General features: G+C 40.5%; 1 long non-coding RNA gene across 11 annotated transcripts in view; it reads left to right on the top strand.

The window, feature by feature from the left end:
* LOC149119627 (uncharacterized) overlaps nucleotides 1-23041 on the top strand; it is a 105727-nt gene that overhangs the window by 54784 nt on the left and 27902 nt on the right. For 5 of the 11 annotated variants that reach the window (XR_016227692.1, XR_016227689.1, XR_016227697.1 and 2 more), the window contains one exon: nucleotides 467-1537. The exons of 3 other annotated variants lie outside the window; for them this stretch is intronic. This is a non-coding gene — a long non-coding RNA (uncharacterized LOC149119627). Of the gene's footprint in view, nucleotides 1-466; nucleotides 1538-23041 lie in introns of those variants that run through there. 3 more of the 11 variants (XR_016227694.1, XR_016227698.1, XR_016227691.1) reach the window with 1 other exon arrangement.

The raw sequence follows: 23041 nt of genomic DNA, 5'->3' as shown, positions 1-23041 counted from the left end.
TACGGGACTCTAACCAGTGCCCATATGGAATGTGGCTTTATGGGCGGAGTCTAAACCTACTACCCCGCAGCGCTGCTCCTCCTTCCTTCCTTTTTTTTTTTTTTTAATTTAGCCACTTACTCTTAGAACCCAAGTTTCTCCATACATAGTTACAAGGTCAAAACACAACTGTAGCGAAGGGCTCCCGCTACAACCCCAATGTTTTCACTGATTTATTTTCACACTTAGAAATCTGGGTGCAACGATGTGGTGTGGGGACTGGGGTAGCTTGGTGGCCCGAGTTAGTAGAAAAGAGGGGCCCCACGGGTTACAGGTGGGAGGGTCAGGTTTCCCTCCGGAAGATGCTCTGAGGGGAGGGCACATGAGGAGCTCTGATCTTGGATCCCACCCGCCCCCCCTTTCTGGGCAATCAGAAAAAGTGTTCACTTACAGAAAATTTGAAAGTTTCCTTTACCTTCTCTTTCAGCTGGATCACGGCGGTCGTGAGGTGGGTGTTCGCGGAGTTTAGGGAGGCGATGCGCTTCTCCAGGGCACGGATGATCTTTAGTTTAGAGTGGATCGCTGTCTGCATCTCTGCATGTTTTTTCTATAGCTCCTCCTCCAAGACTGACGTCATCCTTCATCTCGATGTCCTTTTCTTTACGCTCGGGGCGTGATCCCTGCTCATATTCCTTTAGCGAACTTGTTACACGAACACCAGCTTTTGAGGTGTCTCCTCCTGGGACATGAACAGGTACTCATACTCTTCGTGCCTCTTGGAGATTTGTGCCTTTCAATGCTTGGCTGAGCTCTTCCTTATTCCTTAGCCTCACTGTGGGGGAAGGGAAGATCTAAGCCCAGACCCACATTTTCTAACAACTGCGCGTTCATGGTCAAGAGACAAGCGGCACCGGTGTGGTTCCAGGACATTGCGACTCAACAATCGCTTTTCTCGTACATTGCCCACGACCTGAGCTCCGGACTTTCTCCCAAGCCAGAGTACTGCAGCGTGCTCCGCAGCATGTGGGTCGTCCAGCTCTGGGAGGTAGGAAGTGACAGGGGCTGGTGGTGGAGGCTGGTAAATTTTCCGCTGGGAGCCGGCACTGTTCGGTGGCACCATGGGCCGTCTTCTCATTTCAGTCAGCGACAATTGCCACCGCGTCAGCTTGCCAGGCTGCTGCGCCAACTCTTCTGTGGTAGCCCTGAAAATTCCCAGTGTGGCAGTGACTGCCAGCTCCTCACTGTTGCTTTGTGAGCTCACAGAGCTATGGCCCAGCCCTCAGAGCCTGAGTTGCCAAAGCCACAGCGACAGGCTGACCGCCACGTGGCAAACTGGGTTCTGGAAAGAGAGTGGCACCAACAGCTGGAGCAGCCTGGAACGTCCTCAGGGATTCCTGGTGTGGTCAGCATCTAGCCACAATGGGAAAGACAACAAGGCCCCCGGAAAGCCCGCCTTCCTATCCAGCGTGTGAGAATCTTGGAGGTCAACCATAGACAAGCTCTTGCCACTGGTTGCCACATCTGGAGATCAAGCTCATTGGCGTCCATGCAGGTTAGGGTTTTGTGACAAAAATACAAGTTGGTTCCATCCAGCTAATATTTAATCCATTGTATTTTTCGTTTCTCAATTTCTATTTGGTTCATGCTTGTAACTTCTGTTTCTTTGTTATTTTCATGCATTCTAAGAAATTTTGCATTTGATGGATGCAGCACTTTTGTGACAGCAGCTTCAAAATCTTTGTAAGATAATTCCTCTATCTGGTTTATCTTGATATTGGTGTCAGTTGGTTCTTTTTTCTCATTCAAGCTGTAATTTTCCTGGTCATTGGTATGAAGGTGGTTTTCTATTACATCCTGTAGTTATTGTGTGAGGAAATGCTGGGTTCTATATAAATCTTTATTTTAGCAGGCTGTCACTGTACTTAGGTTTAGCTCACAGGTCCTGGACTCTGGGCTCTAGTTCCAGTGCTATTTTAATTTTCAGAATATTTGTGGTTTTATTTTGGTCTGCTTGAAGTATCTGGTACTGCTGAAGCTCACAGTGATCTCTTGGTCCCGCTTGAAGGTCACAAGATGCTCCCCAGGCCAGTCCACCTGGGACATCTAGAGGTAAAGGAATCTTTTTGGCTTGCAAAAAGGAAAATAATTTCACATGCTGGGCCAGTGCTGTGCACCTGCCCTGTGTCTCTTAGTGGAGGAGGAACTGTTCTCTTGGCCACTCATTGTCAGTGGAGCTCCTGATTAACCACCCTTGCTAGTACTGCCAGGCTCTCCAGATTACTGGTGGGGTCCTTGTTTGATGTGGGGGAAGAAATAGAGGAGCTGGGATGCCTCCTGCTACTAGATTGGAGTTTGAAACATAGGACTTGGGTTTCCTTCTTCTGCTGGAACAAGGGAAAGAGAAAAGACACCATGTTTCTATATATTGTCTCTCCATTCCTAGGGCTTCAAATCAGATGCCCTTCCTCTTTCTACCTTCCAAAGTTCTCTTTTGGTTGTCTCACGCATTATTTCTAGAATTTGTCATTGTACTTAGCTGGAAGGAACAAGGAAAATATTTTTAAGCCATATGTCTTCTGTGTGATGTTAAAAGAATAAAGCTATAAAAAAACAAGTGTGGAAGTATGGTGATTAATAAGGAGGATAATGCACAAATTCATGTGGAAGATGAAGGTGGCTGGGACCAAGTTGGTAGCAGTGGAGAGGGTGACAAGTGATCACATTCTGGATATATTTTGAAAGTAAAGCAAATAGAACTCTCTGGTAGATTGGGTGTGGTACTGTGAACAGAGTCATGACATCAAAGCTTTTGTTCTGAATAACTAGATGTATATACTTACCATTAATTAAGATGAGGAAAGTTGAGATAGGAACCATTTTGGGTGGACAATATTTGGAAGTTGGTATGAGACATAGGAAGCTAGAGATACTTATTGGATATAAGAATCAAATTGTGAAGTAGTTGATTATACATAAAGTCTTTAGTTAAGGGAAGAGGTGCTGCCTGGAGATAAATTTTGGGAGTTAGCATATGACATGTGGGATGCATAAAGCATTTCATATCATTGCTTTTCTCATTGACACCCATTTCATTTTCAGGGAAGAATTTTATAGAAGTAATCCTGTTTCCACTACATAATTAGAGTCCAAGTTAAAAATCCAGCTTTCCATCTAAAGATCATGTTGCTTTTTTAAATGCTCTAATGGATGTTTTACTAGTTGTTTTGGTTAGCAAGGCATAGAGGCAAGCTCGCTTTACTTCAGGTAATGGAAAACCATTTTAAGGATATAAGGAGAAATGAAGTAAAATAAGAACCACTGAGTTATTCAGGATAGAAAGTCACTCAGTGATAGCCATTGTTCCTGATCCTGTATTTTGCCACACAGGAACTCTGTTTCTACTCCTAACTGATCTCACTGCTATTGCCTGATTCTCCATGTGATTTGGGTTTAGACATCCCAAGAATAAGATCTCTGTGGGTTGGCATCTGCAAATTAGGTTTAGAATATTTGGCTTAGATGGAGTTCTCCTCTTATATTATGTCTTTGCCTGAAAAGCATACAAATGGCTGTTGTTGCTTCAAATGGCTGTAATTCTGGACCTAATTAGCCATGGCTGTGATGCCAGGATCAAAGACTCCTCTCTGCCTTTCCAAAAAGGAGGCTGAGGCCAAGGAAACTTCTTATAAAAGGCCAACAAAGACTGAAGTGGAGTGCTCATTAGAATACACATTTCATTATTTATCCATGTCTCCTTTCTAATTTATTTTTACTCGTCTCACATTTCCTCCATTCCTTGACTTCTTTCTTCCTTCTTTCTTATTCTCCTTTAATTGATCTTAATATATAATTTAAATATATTCAAGTTTCTTTCTCCAGATATTAAATGAAGTTAAATTTTTCCCATTCCAAATCCTCTTAACCCAATTCCTTTCTCTTTCTTAACTCTCCTCTTACTTCCTCATCACTTTTGCTTCTAGTACCAGGCAAATTTATTGAATCATCTTTCATCTAAAAGTCTATCAATTCAACTATCTATTCATCTTTTGAAGTAGTGTATTAATTTCTTGCTACTTTTTGGTATTGTAAACTTTTTAATTATTTGTGGCAGAGTTATAGGGTGTGTGTGTGTGTGTGTGGGGAGAGAGAGAGAGAGAGAGAGAGAGAGAGAAAGAATATGCGTCTCCCATCAGCTGGTTCATTCCCCAAATAACTGCAACAGCCGGGACTGGGCCAGACCAAAGTGAGGAGCCAGGAGCTTCATCTGAGTCTCCCACATGGGTAGCAGGGGCCCAAGCACTTGGGCCATCTTCTGCTCATTTCCCAGGCACACTAGCAAGAAAATGGATTGGAAGTGGAACAGCTGGGACTTGAACTCGTGCTCGTATGGGATGCCAACATTTCAGGGTACAGCTCAACCAACTGCGTCACAAGTCCAACCCCAAACATTGTAAAGATTTTTAATGCAAACTATGTACAAATAAACCCCCAACTGTTCAATGGCTCAAACATGATGGAATTTTATTTCTGATCCCCCAAACATGCAAAAAGAACATTGTTATAAATGGATGACCTTCCTCTATTGATAATTTACAGACCTAAATTCCTCCTATATGTGACTGTTCCATCTTCAATACATAGTTTCCCAAGTCACTGTGATAATCTATATCAAGCCAATTTAAAAAGAGAATGTGGAGGGTCATGTGTGGAAGGTATCTGGGGTAAGGCATGAATGTGGTAAAAATCACTTTCATTCACATTTTCTTAAAGTTCAGTCTTTTGACCACAGTTAATGGCAAGAGAAACTTGGAAGTGATCTAGATGTGTTCTTAAGAATAGGAGAGGGGCCAGTGCTGTGGCATGGAAAGTTAAGCTTCTGCCTGCCATGCTGGCATCCCATTTGGGCTCTGGTTCAAGTCTCAGTTGCCCCACTTCGAATCCAGCTCCCTGGTAATGTACTCGGGGAAGCAGTAGAAGATGGTCCAAGTACTCGGGCCATTGCATCCATGTGGGAGACCCAGCAGAAGCTCCTGGCTCCTGGCTTCAGCCTGGCCCAGCCCTGGTGGTTGTGGTTATCTAGGGAGTGAACCAATGAATGGAAGATAGCTCTCTCCATATATCCCTCCCTTTCTCTCTCTGTAGTTAAAAAAAAAAAAAAAAAAAAAAAAAAAAAAAAAAAAAAAAAAAAAAAAAGGAGGAAAACACAGATTTAGTAGTAAACAATTATCCAGGTACAGCCACTGAGTTTAATTTTGTATTTCTAAAATATACCATATTTGCATCATTTAATGAATAATGGGATTATTTGGAATCCTTGTGAATATATTTTCCACTGAATGTATTTTTTAAGTAGTGCAAAGTTTTTGGCATATTACCTATGGATAATTTCTTTATATGTTTATGTTTTAGCACAAGTTCTTATCCTTAGCAATCAGGAAATTAATTATAGTATATTGAAGCCATTTTGCAGTGACAAACCCTTTACCATAGTCGGGTCAATCTCAGAAGATAAACTATACATTTGCGTGTCATTTAGAATTACATGATTAATCCTTAGAGAATAATAAATATGTGTGAAAGTCTATAGGTTTTGTAACTACAAAAATAATCCACTGAAGCATTATTTAATAAGCAGGGAAATAGGAGGCAATACAATATTATATTACCATTTGAAACAAAACTTATGGCATAATGACATGTTTGTAAGAAAAGCATGGTAGTGATGATAAATAAAATTAACAGTGCATGTTTTAAACAGGGAGTCAGTCTGCCCAGATACTAATAGTAGTTTGTTTTTGAATGGTAGAATTTGGGCCTTCTTACTTTTATTTCCATTTTTTTGAAATGTCTTCTTCACTTTTATAGTGGAGTAATTCCCACTCACCCCCCTTAGAACATTTCATTCATCAGATTGTCTGGTAAGAGTTTCACACTTCCTTTAATGTCTGTTGTCTCTTAAATAAATTCCAAAAATATGTAATTTTTTTAAAAAGACTGGAAGAAAATATGTCATAAGTAGTTCATGACTCTGGATGGTGTATTAGTAAGTATATATCTTTTTTTAATTAAAAGAAGTTAAAAACTGACACAAACTTTAATTTTTATTTTTCTTGTTTTTTTGTGAAAGATAAAGAATCAGAGATTTGTCATCAACTCTTTTGCTCTGCAAATGTCCACAAACAGCCATGGCTGGCCTGGGCAGAAGCCCAGAGCCAGGAATGCAATGTGAGTCTCCCATGTATGCGGAAGGGACTCATCTACTTGAGCCATCACCTGCTGCTTCCTAGGATGTGCATTAGCAGGAAGCTGAAATTGGGAGCAGAGTTGGGACTTGAAACTGAGCACTCCCATCTAGGATGCTAGAGTCCCAGAGGGAGCTTTAAGTGCTGGGCCAGATGCCCTCCCATTATACAAAGTTTAGAGTCAGAAAAAAATGAGCCTCAGATCCAAACTCTACCAAATATTAGTTGTGAGAACTTGAGTAAGACACCAGGAATTCCACTTTTACCACTTGTAAATGGAGACCATAAAAGTATCTAATTCACAGGACTGTTATGAAGTTACACTAGATAATGCATGCAATATGTTTAGCGCATTGCCTGTGACTCAGTGTTGGCATTCAATAAATTTTGTTACAAATGTTTGGCATTCTGTACTTTATAAAATTTTCCACAATGAAGCTGCATTTCTTTAATAACCAAGATCAATGTTTAAATCTTACTTTTCTTAGATTTTAAAACATGTTGTTATAGTATAGCCCTGAAATAGAGCACAGTTAACAGTAATTTGCTGGTGACAAATGCGTCTAGGTGTTCATTAGCATAGGGTTTGAAATCCTGCTCACCACCCCCACCCTCCAATACCTGCTACCAACCACACACACATTGCTCTTTATCAAAAAGCTGATTTTGAATTGTAGTACTTCGGAGCTTCCTCTGAGGAACAGCCAGATGATAGTTGGCAGCAAGCTGAAGGGCTCCCTGCTTTTCACACTCCTGAGACCAGACCTCCCAGTGTGTGTCACACCATTTTTGAAATGTGTAAAAGTGACATGGTAGTATATAGAGATATATACAATGAGGTCAGTCCATTCCAAAAATACCTCTTAGGAGAATCAGCCATGTGATCCAGTGCTGCCATGATTCAAGGAGTTTACACAGTTGTTAGCAGGCAATTTTGTGGTCCTGCTCCTGCCCTAATTTGAGTGCTTACCATTACTGGCATGGAACATCATACCAAATTCCTGAATGATCTCTATATTCCCTTTCCACCCCTTCCAGGCCATTCTCCACATTTACCAGAGTGGTCTATCTAGGAAATATGAATTTCACTGACCTGTCAAAGAGCTTCTTACTGAATATACATTCTCAGCTAGGTGTGCTATCAGTTCTTAGATGTGCTAGAATGAATATGTGAGTGAATAAATTAACATCAAATCTGTCTTCCTCCCATTTGGTAGATGAGGATATTAAAACCTAAGGAAGGTAGTAATAATTGGGTCATGGCCATTTAAAATATTTAATTATTTATGAGAGGGTGAGAGACAGAAATACAGAGGTCTCTTATCCTCTGGTCCACTCCCTGAAATGCCCACAACAGCTGGGGCTAGGTCAGACCAAAATCAGGAGCTGGGAAATCAATCTAATTTTCCCTCATGGTGAGGAACCAAAACCTTGGAGTATGTACAGTTAAAGAGTTTGAATCAGAAGTGGAGCTGGGATTAGAACTCAGGTACTCCAATATGAGATCCGGGCATCCCAAGAAGTGTCTTAACTGTTTCACCAAATGCCCACTTGAGTCATGATCATTGAGCAAGGCAGTGACAAATACGATACTAGAATCTAAAGTTTCTAGTTCTCAGGCCAGAGTTCTGTCTATTGTACTTTTTGGCTCTGGGCTGACTGAGCACTGAGCATGATAAAAACTGAATCTAGGAAAAGAATTATGTAACTTCCTTTGCCTCCTTAGCTCACATTGGATTTTCCAGACTTTGTTATTCCTGCAGCATGGAAACAATAATATGTAATTCATAAGAGTACCATTTCTTGATTGCATACTAGGTCCCAACTATACTCCTAATCCTTTTATGTGCAATATCTTAGTTTATGCTCCCAACAACTATAAAGGTAAATGCCATTGCTGTTCCCAACATAAAAATGAGGAAAGTCATCAAGAGGTGAAGTGACTTGCTAAAGTTGACACATTTAATAAAGCATAGGTTAGGATATGAGTCTAGGAATATCTGATTCTAAGGACCATGATAAAATCCTCCAGAGATACCTATCAGTCTTGCCCTCTTGATCCATCTTTAAATTATTTGAACATGCTCATTAATGCCCCTACTTTTGGTTCCTCTGTGCTCCCAAGGAGCCAGTAGCTTAGAAAAGGAGGAAATCAGGGTCAACACTGTGGCACAGCAGGTAAAGCTGCTTCTTGCAGTGCTGGCATCCCATATGGATGCTGGTTTGAGGTCCAGCCATTCCACTTCCAATCCAGCTCCCTGCTGATGTGCCTGGGAAAGTAGCAAAGCTTGGGCCCCTCTACCCATGTGGGAGACCTGGAGGAAGCTCCTGGCTCCTTGCTTCAGGTCGGCGCAGCTCTAGCCATTGCAGCCATTTCAGGAGTGAACCAGCAAATGGAAAATCTTCTCTTTCAGTCTATCCCTCTCTTTCTATGTAACTATGCCTTTCAAATAAATTTTTAAAAAAAAATTTAAAAAGAAAAGGAGGAAATAACTACATTATTTGCGTTCATTCTCTACAGGCAAAATGTGTTAAAGAACACTTCAGAGTTTAAAATTACCTTTTATTTTCCTGTTAAAACTAACACCATATATACTTTTACAGTGGTTTCCTGCAAAATGAAGTATTTCCAAGTGTCAAATTCACTATGGAAAATCTGTGTTAGCACAAGTGAATTGTTTGTACCCTTACTCTTCCTCAGCTCTTAACACTAACACTCAGAGCTATATAGGTAAGTGGAGTGACGGGGGGAAATGGCTGCAAATAGTTCAAGGGAATAAGACATGCATGTCTAAAGACAGGTGGCAGGCAATGTGATACAGTGGAAACACTCAAGAATCTAGAGAACTGGGTCACAGCCTTTGTTCTGGTTCTGACTCACTCTTGCATCTCAGGCTGTTTCCATTTAATCCCTTTATCACTGTTTCATGCTTGAGAGTGTTGGATTCTCAACTTCATAATTCCTTCTAAGAGCCCTTTGAGCTCAATCTTATTCTGAAAGGGATAACTATTGAAGGGGAGGATCTCCACTCAAAAGGCAAAAGACTTGGATTCTAATCTAAGGCCTATCAATAACTTGCTGTATGGCTTTAAATATCTTTCCCTATCTGAGCCCATCTGTTTCTGCTGTTTAGTCTAGATGCTCTACTGTTTCAACTATGTCATTGGAAAGTTCTTACAAAATAGCTGATTTGCATTAATTTCCTGTTGGTGCTATAAGAAATTACTGCAAACTTAATGGATTCAAACAATAAAAGCATATATCTTCTCATTGTACTAAACATTAAAAATATGAAAGATCTTACTGGACTACACTCAAGGTGTTGGTAGGCCTCAATTATTTTTTGGAGGTTCTAGGAGAGGCTCTGTTTCCTTCCTTTTCTAGCTTCAGGAGGTCATCTGCATTTTTGGGCTCATACTCTTTTCCTCCATTGTTAAAGACAACAAGGTAAAATCTTCAAATATCTTTCACTATGAACCCTACTGCTGATCTCTTATGAGGGCATTTGTGAAGATATTGAGGCTACCAAGGTAATCCAGAATAATCTTCCCATTTTAAGATTCTTAATCACATTTATAAGTGACTTGTGTACCATGTAAGGTAACATATTAACAAGTTTAGGAAATTAGTATGTGTACTTCTTTAAGGGGCTATTATTCACCCTACCGCAACATTTTAACATAAGGTGACACTCATGTCCTAGTGTGAAAGAGACTTAAAGGAGGGGGTAGATGTTTGTAAGCCTTCTGAGTGCAGAGGGTGATTGGCTACTCCAAGCATTAACACCACTTAGATTTTAGTAATAGATGTAGAATACACAGAATGTGGGTGGAGGCAGTTGTTAGGAATGGTCAGACCACATCTAAATTACTATGTACCCATCAGAATATATCATAAATAGAATCAAACTATACAGTGGAAGAAAAGAGTGAGAAGGAGGCAGGGAGTCAAAACTGTAATACAAGAAGCAATAAATGAACCAAAGGTGTTTACCGCAAATAAGAGAACACTTAGAGGCAGTTTGCTAGCACTCCTCAAATATATAGAGTACTATTTAATTGAAGACATATTAGACATTAAATTTGACTTCTGATGGCAGAACCAGGACTTGCAGGTGGAAGCTGTAAAGATGAGGATTTGAGGGCAACATAAACAGGAATAACCCTGCTGGCATTGCCAATCTGAGATTAAAGTGGCCTGTGGTATGTAATAACATATGTATGTTGGTGAGAATGGGGAAGGGAAAAGGAAGATGATACAAAACAGGGGCTGAAAGAATACACAGGAGAAATATTTAGAGGAGATTATAGTGAAGAGTGTTGAAGTAGATAATTTCTTAAACCTGACTGGTCATCAGAATAACCTGTTCCCCATCCTTATCTACTATGATTTCCATTCAGTAGGTATAGGGTGCTGTCCAGGAAGCAGTATTTTAAACTGCTCCCTGGTCACTGTAATAATCACACAAGCTTGGGGCCAGCGCTGTGTCATAGAGGCTAAAGCCACCACCTGTATTGCCGGCATCCTATATGGGTGCCGGTTCGTGTCCCGGCTGCTCCTCTTCCGATCCAGCTCTCTGCTATGACCTGGGAAAGCAGTAGAAGATGGCCCTAGTGCTTGGGCCCCTGCACTCTTGTGGGAGACCTGGAAGAAACTCCTGGCTCCTGGCTTCAGATGGGTGCAGCTCCAGCCATGGCAGCCAATTGGGGAATGAACCAATGGATGGAAGATCTCTCTCTCTCTCTCTCTCTCTCTCTCTCTCTCTCTCTCTGTAATTCTGACTTTCAAGTAAATAAATAAATCTTTTTTAAAAATCATACAGGCTTGGAACCACTGGATTAGATGAATCTATCAATAACTCATTTTAGTGGTTCTAGCAGGTAGGAATGCCTTAGCAATCTATCCAGGTGCTGTGGAGAGTCTCTATGGCCTGTAAGTTATTCCTAAGAATGGAAGCTGGTAGAATAAAGCTGATGGAAACCAGTGAAACCTGATTAGGTACTTTGGAGATAAAACTTCATGAAAAGTTGGCCTCTGAAATCACTAAAAGCTCATGATAATAATCCATAGCACAGAATTATGAGCCTTGTCACCTGGATCCAAATTCCAATTTTCCCATTTACTAACTCTAACTATAGATCACTACTTTGTTTCTCTGTGCCTCAATTTCCTAAGTTGAAAAAATCCTGGAGTGACGAGAATGCATGTATCATAGGACTTTTATAAGTGTTAGGTGAATTCAAAAGCATTCAGAAGACTGTCTACCACATAGTGAATAAGTAAAGATTGTTAATTATATTTATTCATACTATAATATTCTCTAAAATCCCCCAAATAAGAAGGCTCAGCAAAGAAGTCAACTGACATTCAAAATAGAATACTAATTACATGTGTTGCCGCAGCTTGGGTTAACAGAAGAAAACCACATTTCTCCTTGGATGGAGACTACAACTTTATACTTCTTTGAGGACAAAATTGCAGTCATATCTATAAACAAAGATGTATGAAATGACTTCTTTATTTTCACAGTAAAGATCTCAGGAGCCTCAGTTTGAGTCTTTGTTGTGGAACAGGCCAAAGAAGTGATCAGTTGGCCTACATGTCCATCTAAAATGTTGATTTTCGAAAGCTAAGTCACAGAAGAAGTCACGTTTAGAAAATACTAACTTGGTCAATAATTTTTTTTTCTGCTAATGAGATCCCTTCTAAAACATCCCACCTATAATGTATCCAAAACTTTCTGGTACCTTTCTAGTGATTTAAAAAAAAAAAAAATTGCTCATCACCTCCAGAGGCAGCCCTCTGCATACCTTTGACTATTCTAGTTAAAAGTACAACCATTTTGTTAAACATTATGAGATTTATTGGTTAGGATCTCAAGTAGGATCTGACTGGTGTTGACTGAGGTCACTTGGTAATATTCAGCTGAGAAATAGGTTTACCTTGAGAGACTGAGATAGCTTTACTCACATGCCAATTCCTTGGCTGGAAGAGCTGGAAAACTAATGCCTTAGCTAAGATTGAAGACTAGAGTGTGTGTGTATAGCCTTTTCAGCATGCGGATCTCAGGCTACACAGTCTTCTTATATAACTACCTGAGGTCCAGAGGCAGTATTCAAGGTGCATGAATGAGAAGTTGCTAGACTATTAGAGCCTGGGCCTTGAAACTGGCACAGGGATAATTTCACAAAATTCTATTGATTGATGCGATCACAGAGCCTACCTCAATTCATTGAAAGATGACATGTATTCCATCACCAGTGGAAAGAGTATCAAAGAATTTGTAGCCTTCTTTAATTTCCCACACTGACTTTAAAATTTATGTATTTTTAATGAATTATTTATCCATTTGAGGGACAGTTACAGAGAAAGGGAGAGACAGAGAGAGGGGTCCTACATCTGCTGGTTTACTCCCCAAACAGCCGCAACAGCCAGAGCTGTGCCGATCCGAATCCAGGAGCCAAGTTCTTCCTCCGGATCTCCCACATTGGTGCAGGGGCCCAAGCACTTGGGCCATCTTCCACTGCTTTCCCAGGCCATAGCAGAGAGCTGGATTGGAAGTGGAGTAGCTGGGACTTGAAGTGGCACCCATATGGGATGCCAGTGCCACAGGTGAAGGCTCACCCTACTAAACCACAGTACTGACCCTGAAGTTTATCTTATATATGTCTCCCTGAACTCTTGGAAGCCAAAATCTATTCACACTCAAACCAGATGCAGGAAAGATCACACATGTATACTTCAGGAAAAGTTGTTTTCCCGTAGGCATTATATTATCTAGGATCTAGCCCCTGCCCCTTACTGGCCAGCAGACAGACTCTGCTCATTCTTTTTTTAAAGATTTATTTATTTATTTATTTAAAAGGCAGAGTGACAGAGACAGAGATTTTCAATATGGTAATTCATTCCCCCAAAATAGCTGTAACAGCCAAGACTGGGCCAGGCAAAAGCCAGGAGCCAGAAACTCCATCCTGGTCTCCTACATGAGTGCCAGGGGTGTATCTGCTACCTTCCAAGTTGTATTAGCAGGAAGCTGGATTAGAAGTGGAGCAGTTGGGCTCCAACTGGTACTCCAATATGGGATGCCAGTGTCATAACTGGTAGCTTATCCCACTGTATCACAACCCCGGCCCCAGACTCTACTCATTCTGTACAAAATGACCCCCTCAAAATTGAGCTAGCCAATGTCTGTAAGAGGGGACCTATAGAGATATGATGTTAGGACTAACAGTATGAATTTTAGGCATGGTGGTTTGGGAGTAGAAGTTTTGAGAAATTTTAGGAGCCTATAGCTTTCTGGTATCTTCTGAACCATACTATATAGGCCACAGACTTATTAACTCAACATTGGACACTCAGCAACCTTAACACTTTCCAGTCACAGGAGACTTACATTCACCAGAAAGCCTAATATCAGTCCTATTTCCAACATCACCATCCCTTCAACAAAGTATGAAAGCAATGGATTTCCTGTTGTATCCAGGTTCAAGCCCCATTACCATGTTTCTTCCCATTGTCAAAATGAGGGACAATCACTGACTTTAAATTTTGTGCCTCCGGAAAAGCTTTGTAAATATATATGTGTATCTTTTGAATAAAGTCAGGCCTTGCACTTCCAGTGAAGGAAATTCAACTAGACTATGTTTTTCAAAACTCAACTAATCTATTTTTTTTCTGATTTCCAAGATGTAAGTGAGGCTCTGCTATTAGGCAAGGTGAAGAGAGAAACAAAAGTTGTTCCCTTTTATGGAATTTGTTGATGATTCAGGCTTCCCCATACTAAGGAGAGCATACCTAAGTCTCATTAATCTTCTTTTTCCCTCCTTTCAACCTTTCCTAAGACTTCTATAATTCATTCAGGTGTACACAAGGGGAAGTAACACCAATAATACTCCAAGTCACATAAAATATAGATAAAGGTCCCCCTCCAGTGGATTAAATTTAAATTCCAGGCACACCAGCAAAAATAGCTATTTGGGCTATTACTGCTACAGAAATTACTCACTACCACTACATCAAAGCTTCATCAATCTAAGTGGACATCTTCTGTTTACAATGATATTATGGAAGATAAAAAGTAGTCATAAGTAGGCAACATGGGGACAAGAAGAAAGAAGAGGTGACTTTAATAAATCGATGTATTCAGAGTTCCAGTGACACTTATGGGTAGGGAAGTGGAGCATGTTTTACATAAGCGAACCACTAGTCAGTATTAGCACCAGGTCTTAGGGCCACAGTCATATGGCTTAAAAGTCATTGTTTAGGAGTCATGCAGACCTGAGTTTGAATCCTTCCTCTATGATTTACCAGTTTTGTGATTTGGGAAAAATTGTTTTACCCTGATATGTAGATTTCCTTATCCTTAAAGTGATGATAATACCTCATAGATTCAGTGTGGGTATTAAATGTAGAAATTCATTGGGGGGTCTGACATCATGGTGCAGGGGGTTTATGGTGCTGCTTCTGATGCTGGTATCATAAAACAGAGTACTGGTTCAACTCCTGCCTACTTCTGATCAAACTTCCTGCTAATGCACCTGGGAAGGCAGTGGAAGATGGCCCAAGTACTAGAATCCCTGCCACCCATGTGGAGACCCAGATGGAATTCCAGGCTCCTTAGCCTCAGCCTGGCCCAACCTTGGCTGTTCAGGACATTTGGAGAGTGAACCAATAGGTGGAAAATCTCACTCTCTGTCATTCTGCCTTTTGAATAGATCAATAATTTTTTTTAAATGTGGCAATGCATTGAACAATATAGCCAAGGTTCCCATTCATTGAATAAAGAAAGATAGACAACAGACAAGATATATGAATATATAATATCAGATAGTAATAAGTGCTATGAAGAAACCCTACATGAAAGATCTCCGCGAGTGAGATCCCAGTGAAAAGAACAGGTCATCAAAGAAGGAGGTACCTTTCTCTGAAGGGAGGAGAGAACTTCCACTCTATGACCTTGTCTAAATATGATCAGAGTTGGTGAACTCAAAAGGTTTCCATAGCCTTGGCGACTCATGACAAGAGCCTAGAGTGATTACTGATGCCATAAACAAGAGTGTCAATTTGTTAAGTCAACAACAGGAGTCACTGTGCACTTACTCCTCATGTAGGATCTCTGTCCTTAATGTGCTGTACATTGTGATTTAATGCTATAACTAGTACTCAAACAGTATATTTCACTTTGTGTTTCTATGGGGGTGCAGACTGTTGAAATCTTAATATATGCTAAACCGATCTGTATATAAAGAGAATTGAAAATGAATCTTGGGGGGCGGAGCCAAGATGGCGGAATAGTGAGGGCGCGCACCGATAGTCCGGGAAAATTTAGTTTAATAAAAGGGGAGTTACGGTAGCCGCAGAAAAAAGAACCAGGAAAAAAGTGCACGGGAATCGTGAATCGGAGGACCTACTGGGAGAACAAGGTCGCCCACCGCGCGGAAGCCAAGTCACGGGACCGAGACGCAGAAGCCCCAGGGTCTGCACGCCAGTGCTCCAAGGGGAGTGCATGCCACACAGACAACAGCGGGGAGACTTGGGACGCTCAGGGCTCCAAGTCCACACATCGGCGCTGGAAGGGGAGGTGAGCTCAATAACCCGAGACATTGGTGGGGAAACGGGGGTCAGAATCTAGAGGGGGGCCGGAAAGTGCAGCAAACTCACTACCTGAAAGAAGGAAAAAAAAAGCTTCGAGGTTTCTCTTCCCCCTAACCTTGCAAAGGTTACAAGGCTGCAAGGCTTGAAGAATTTGCAAGAGACAAAGAGCAGGCCTCCTCTCTGGATTTACATATCAATGGGGGAGAGCTAAGGAACTGAGTCACTACAATTCAGTAGCCTAGGCAACCCAGTGGGAGTCCAGAGGAGCCAAAGACTGGAAGCTAAATACCATCAATTCTGCACAGCCCTGCCCTGCGGTGTTACTTACCCCCTGAATAAATAAAATAAATAAATAAATAAAAAGAGAGAGATTTACCACGCATAACCTGAGGGTGTCACCTTTGCACACCCTTAACCAGGAAGAACCAGGCAGAGCTCTCAGGCCGCACCCATCTCAAGCCTCCAAGGCTCCTCCAACAGCAGGCAGTCCACTTAACACGGACACAGTCTAAAAAAAAAAAAAAAAAGTGACGCAAGAAGAATTAACTATGCCGAGTAACAAACAGAGAAATAGAGGGAGCAAGATCAACGGTGACACTATGATGCCTCCAAATAAGCAAAACACCCCAAGCCAAGAGTATGAAGATGATGAGATAGAAGAAATGCAAGATACGGATTTCAAAAAATTTATGATAAGAACATTTAGAAGTTTTCAAAAGCAAATCCTTGAAGTACAGAAATCCTTAATGGACAAGATTGAAAATCTCTCTCGTGAAAATGAAATTTTAAGGAAGAGTCAAAATGAAACTCAGAAACTAGTAGAACAGGAAAGTGTTATAGTGAAGAGAAATCAAAATGAAATGAAGAGCTCAATAGATCAAATGACAAACACATTAGAAAGCCTTAAAAACAGAATGGGTGAAGCAGAAGAGAGAATATCAGACTTAGAAGATAGAGCACAGGAAAACATACAGTCAAACCAAAGAAAAGAAGAGGAAATTAGAAATCTAAAAAATATTGTTGGGAATCTACAGGATACTATTAAAAAAACCAACATTCGAGTTCTAGGAGTTCCTGAAGGCATGGAGAGAGAGAAAGGATTGGAAGGCCTTTTTAGTGAGATACTAGCAGAGAACTTTCCAGGTTTGGAGAAGGACAGAGATATCCTAGTACAGGAAGCTCATAGAACCCCCAATAAACATGACCAAAAGAGATCCTCACCACGACACGTGGTAATTAAACTTACCACAGTGAAACATAAAGAAAAGATCCTAAAATGTGCAAGAGAGAAACGTCAGATTACTCTCAGAGGATCTCCAATCAGACTCACAGCTGACTTCTCATCAGAAACCCTACAAGCTAGGAGGGAATGGCGAGACATAGCACAGGTGCTAAGAGAGAAAAATTGCCAGCCCAGAATATTATATCCTGCCAAGCTCTCATTTGTGAATGAAGGTGAAATAAAGACCTTTCATAGCAAACAGAAATTGAAAGACTTTGTGGCCACTCGTCCAGCCCTGCAAAAGATACTTAAAGATGTGCTACACTCAGAAACACAGAAACACGGCCATCAATATGAAAGAAGGGAAAGGAAGAACACCTACCAGTAAAAGAGCATGGGAAGCTCAAAGCATATACTAGAAAATATTTCCGGGAAAATGGCAGGGCAAAGTCACTACGTATCAATAGTCACATTGAACATTAATGGTCTGAATTCTTCAGTTAAAAGACACCGTTTGGCTAACTGGCTCACAGAACACAACCCAACTATTTGTTGCCTACAAGAAACACATCTCTCTAACAAAGAGGCATGCAGACTGAAAGTGAAAGGTTGGAAAAAGATATTCCATGCCAACAGAAACCAAAAAAAAGCAGGTGTAGCCATATTAATATCAGACAAAATAAACTTTAATACAAAAACTGTTAAGAGAGACAAAGAGGGACACTATATAATGATTAAGGGTTCAATTCAACAGGAAGATGTAACTATTATAAATGTATATGCACCTAATTACAGGGCACCGGTCTATTTAAAAGATATGTTAAGGGACTTAAAGGGAGATTTAGATTCCAATACAATAGTACTGGGGGACTTCAATACTCCACTCTCAGAAATAGACAGATCATCCAGACAGAAGATCAACAAGGAAACAGCAGATTTAATTGACACTATTGCCCAAATGGATCTAACAGATATCTACAGAACTTTCAACCCTACATCTACAGACTTCACATTCTTCTCAGCAGCGCATGGAACCTTCTCTAGGATTGATCACATACTAGGCCATAAAGCAAGTCTCAGCAAATTTAAAAGAATTAGAATCATACCATGCAGCTTCTCAGACCACAGCGGGATGAAGCTGGAAATTAGCAACTCAGGAAACCCCAGAAAGTATGCAAACACATGGAGACTGAACAACATGCTCCTGAATGAACACTGGGTCATTCAAGAAATCAAAAGAGAAATCAAAAACTTTCTGGAAGTAAATGAAGACAACAACACAACATATCAAAACTTATGGGATACAGCAAAAGCAGTATTGAGAGGCAAATTTATAGCAATAGGTGCCTATATCAAGAAATTGGAAAGGTACCAAATAAATGAGCTTTCAGCGCACCTCAAGGACCTAGAAAAACTGCAGCAAACCAAACCCAAATCTAGTAGGAGAAGAGAAATAATTAAAACCAGAGAAGAAATTAACAGGATTGAATCCAAAAAAAAAAATTACAAAAAATCAGCCAAGCGAGAAGCTGGTTTTTTGAAAAAATAAACAAAATTGACACCCCATTGGCCCAACTAACTAAAAAAAGAAGAGAAAAGACCCAAATCAATAAAATCAGAGATGAAAAAGGAAATGTAACAACAGACACCACAGAAATAAAAAGAATCATCAGAAATTACTACAAGGACCTGTATGCCAGCAAACAGGAAAACCTAGCAGAAATGGATAGATTCCTGGACACATGCAATCTACCAAAATTGAACCATGAAGACATCGAAAACCTAAATAGACCCATAACTGAAACAGAAATTGAAACAGTAATAAAGGCCCTCCCAACAAAGAAAAGCCCAGGACCAGATGGATTCACTGCTGAATTCTACCAGACATTTAAAGAAGAACTAATCCCATTTCTTCTCAAACTATTCAGAACAATCGAAAAAGAGGGAATCCTCCCAAATTCTTTCTATGAAGCCAGCATCACCTTAATCCCTAAGCCAGAGAAAGATGCAGCACTGAAAGAAAATTACAGACCAATATCCCTGATGAACATAGACGCAAAAATCCTCAATAAAATTCTGGCCAATAGAATACAACAACACATCAGGAAAATCATCCACCCAGACCAAGTGGGATTCATCCCTGGTATGCAGGGATGGTTCAACATTCGCAAATCAATCAATGTGATTCACCACATTAACAGACTGCAGAAGAAAAACCATATGATTATCTCAATTGATGCAGAGAAAGCATTTGATAAAATTCAACACCCTTTCATGATGAAAACTCTAAGCAAATTGGGTATAGAAGGAACATTCCTCAATATAATCAAAGCAATTTATAAAAAACCCACAGCCAGCATCCTATTGAATGGGGAAAAGTTGGAAGCATTTCCACTGAAATCTGGCACCAGGCAGGGATGCCCACTCTCACCACTGCTATTTAACATAGTTCTGGAAGTTTTAGCCAGAGCCATCAGACAAGAAAAAGAAATCAAAGGAATACAAATCAAGAAGGAAGAAGTCAAACTATCCCTCTTTGCAGACGATATGATTCTGTACTTAGAGGATCCAAAGAACTCTACTAAGAGACTATTGGAACTCATAGAGGAGTTTGGCAAAGTGGCAGGATATAAAATCAATGCACAAAAATCAACAGCCTTTGTATACACAAGCAATGCCATGACTGAGAAAGAACTGCTAAGATCAATCCCATTCACAATAGCTACAAAAACAATCAAATACCTTGGAATAAACTTAACCAAGGACGTTAAAGATCTCTACAATGAAAATTACAAAACCTTAAAGAAAGAAATAGAAGAGGATACCAAAAAATGGAAAAATCTTCCATGCTCATGGATTGGAAGAATCAACATCATCAAAATGTCCATTCTCCCAAAAGCAATTTATAGATTCAATGCAATCCCAATCAAGATACCAAAGACATTCTTCGCAGATCTAGAAAAAATGATGCTGAAATTCATATGGAGGCACAAGAGACCTCGAATAGCTAAAGCAATCTTGTACAACAAAAACAAAGCCGGAGGCATCACAATACCAGACCTCAGGACATACTACAGGGAAGTTGTAATCAAAACAGCATGGTACTGGTACAGAAACAGATGGATAGACCAATGGAACAGAATTGAAACGCCAGAAATCAATCCAAACATCTACAGCCAACTTATATTTGATCAAGGATCTAAAACTAATTCCTGGAGCAAGGACAGTCTATTCAATAAATGGTGCTGGGAAAACTGGATTTCCACATGCAGAAGCATGAAGCAAGACCCCTACCTTACACCTTACACAAAAATCCACTCAACGTGGATTAAAGACCTAAATCTACGTCCTGACACCATGAAGTTATTAGAGAACATTGGAGAAACCCTTCAAGATATTGGCACAGGCAAAGAATTTCTGGAAAAGACCCGGGAGGCACAGACAGTCAAAGCCAAAATCAACTATTGGGATTGCATCAAATTGAGAAGTTTCTGTACTGCAAAAGAAACAGTCAGGAGAGTGAAGAGACAACCGACAGAATGGGAAAAAATATTTGCAAACTATGCAACAGATAAAGGGTTAATAACCAGAATCTACAAAGAGATCAAGAAACTCCACAAAAACAAAACCAACAACCCACTTAAGAGATGGGCCAAGGACTTCAATAGACATTTTTCAAAAGAGGAAATCCAAATGGCCAACAGGCACATGAAAAAATGTTCAAGGTCACTAGCAATCAGGGAAATGCAAATCAAAACCACAATGAGGTTTCACCTCACCCCGGTTAGAATGGCTCACATACAGAAATCTACCAACAACAGATGCTGGCGAGGATGTGGGGAAAAAGGCACACTAACCCACTGTTGGTGGGAATGCAAACTGGTCAAGCCACTATGGAAATCAGTCTGGAGATTCCTCAGAAACCTGAATATAACCCTACCGTTCGACCCAGCCATCCCACTCCTTGGAATTTACCCAAAGGAAACTAAATTGGCAAATAAAAGAGCTGCCTGCACCTCAATGTTTATTGCAGCTCAATTCACAATAGCCAAGACCTGGAACCAACCTAAATGCCCATCAACGGTAGACTGGATAAAGAAATTATGGGATATGTATTCTTTAGAGTACTATACCGCAGTAAGAAACAACGAAATCCAGTCATTTGCAACAAAATGGAGGAATCTGGAACACATCATGCTGAGTGAAGTAAGCCAGTCCCAAAGGGACAAATACCATATGTTCTCCCTGATCGGTGACAACTGACTGAACACCAAAAAGGAAACCTCCTGAAGTGAAATGGACACTATGAGAAATGGTGACTTGATCAGCATAGCCCTGACTGCTAATGGACAACTTAATACATTATCCCTCATAGTATTTTTTTTTGTCTGTTCTACTTAATATGACTGGTTTAATTCTGTAATTATCACACAGTTATTCTTAAGTGTTGAAAATTAACTGAAATGTGATCCCTGTTAAACATAAGAGTGGGAATAAGAGAGGGAAGAGATGTATAATTTGGGGCATGCTCGGGCTGACTTGCCCCAATTGGTAGAGTTGGAAACATACCAGGGGATTCCAATTCAATCCCATCAAGGTGGCATGTGCCAATGCCATCTCACTATTCCAAGTGATCAATTTCAGTTCACAATTGATCATAATGAAAGGACTAAGAGTCAAAGGGAGCACATAAACAAGTCTAGTATCTGCTAACACCAACCGATAGAATAAATAAAGGGGAGAGTGATCCAACATGGGAAGTGAGATACTCAGCAGACTCATAGAATGGCGGATGTCCTAAATAGCACTCTGGCCTCAGAATCAGCCCTAAAGGCACTCGGATCTGGCTGAAAAGCCCATGAGAGTATTTCAGGCATGGAAAGCCAAGACACTCTGGCAAAAAGATCTCTGTGAGTGAGATCCCAGTGGAAAGAACAGGTCTTCAAAGAGGGAGGTGCCTTTCTCTGAAGGGAGGAGAGAACCTCCACTTTGACTATGACCATGTCTAAACAAGATAAGAGTCGGAGAACTCAAGGGGCTTCCATAGCCTTGGAAACTCATAACTGGTGCATAGGGAGATTACTGATGCCATAAACAGGAGTGTCAATTGGTAAAGTCAACAACAGGAGTCACTGTGCACTTACTCCTCATGTAGGATCTCTGTCCTTAACGTGCTGTACACTGAGGCTTAATGCTATAACGAGTACTCAAACAGTATATTCCACTTTGTGTTTCTATGGGGGTGCAAACGATTGAAATCTTTACTTAATGTACACTAAACTGATCTTCTGTAAAAAAAAAAAAAAAAAAAAAGAAATTATCAATTCCCAACTTGATTCTCACTGGGATTAAACATGACAATAGGTCTGATCTGATTTCATCATCATTTAAAAAAAATCATCTATTATATTTCACTTTATGTTTCTGTGTGGGAGCAAACTGTTGAAATACTTACTTAAGGTATACTAAGCTGATCTCCTGTATATTAAGATAATCGAAAATGAATCTTGATGTGAATGGAAGGGGAGAGGGAGTGGGAAAGGGGAGGGTTGTGGGTGGGAGGGACGGTATGGGGGGGGAAGCCATTGTAACACATGAGTCGTACTTTGGAAATTTATATTCATTAAATAAAAGATAAAAAAAAATAAATAAAAGTGTCAATTGTTAACAAAAAAAAAAAAAGAAAAGAAAATGAATCTTGATGTGAATGGAAGGGGGGAGGGAGAGGGAAAGGGGAGGGTTGCGGGTAGGAGGGAAGTTATGGGGGGGAAGCCATTGTAATCCATAAGCTGTACTTTGGAAATTTATATTCATTAAATAAAAGTTAAAAAAAAATTAAGTCTGAGGGCCGGCGCCATGGCCACTAAGTTAATCCTCCGCCTTCAGCACCAGCATCCCATATGGGTGCCGGGTTCTAGTCCTGGTTGCTCCTCTTCCAGTCCAGCTCTCTGCTGTGGCCTGGGATAGCAGTGGAGGATGGCCCAAGTCCTTGAGCCTCTGCAC

This window comes from Oryctolagus cuniculus, chromosome X, assembly GCF_051225735.1.
Source record: "Oryctolagus cuniculus isolate XC-2025 breed Fujian yellow rabbit chromosome X, ASM5122573v1, whole genome shotgun sequence".
Taxonomy (NCBI): Eukaryota; Metazoa; Chordata; class Mammalia; order Lagomorpha; family Leporidae; genus Oryctolagus; species Oryctolagus cuniculus.
Note: the sequence above shows the minus strand (reverse complement) of the source record. Positions and strands in the feature narration are given on the sequence as shown.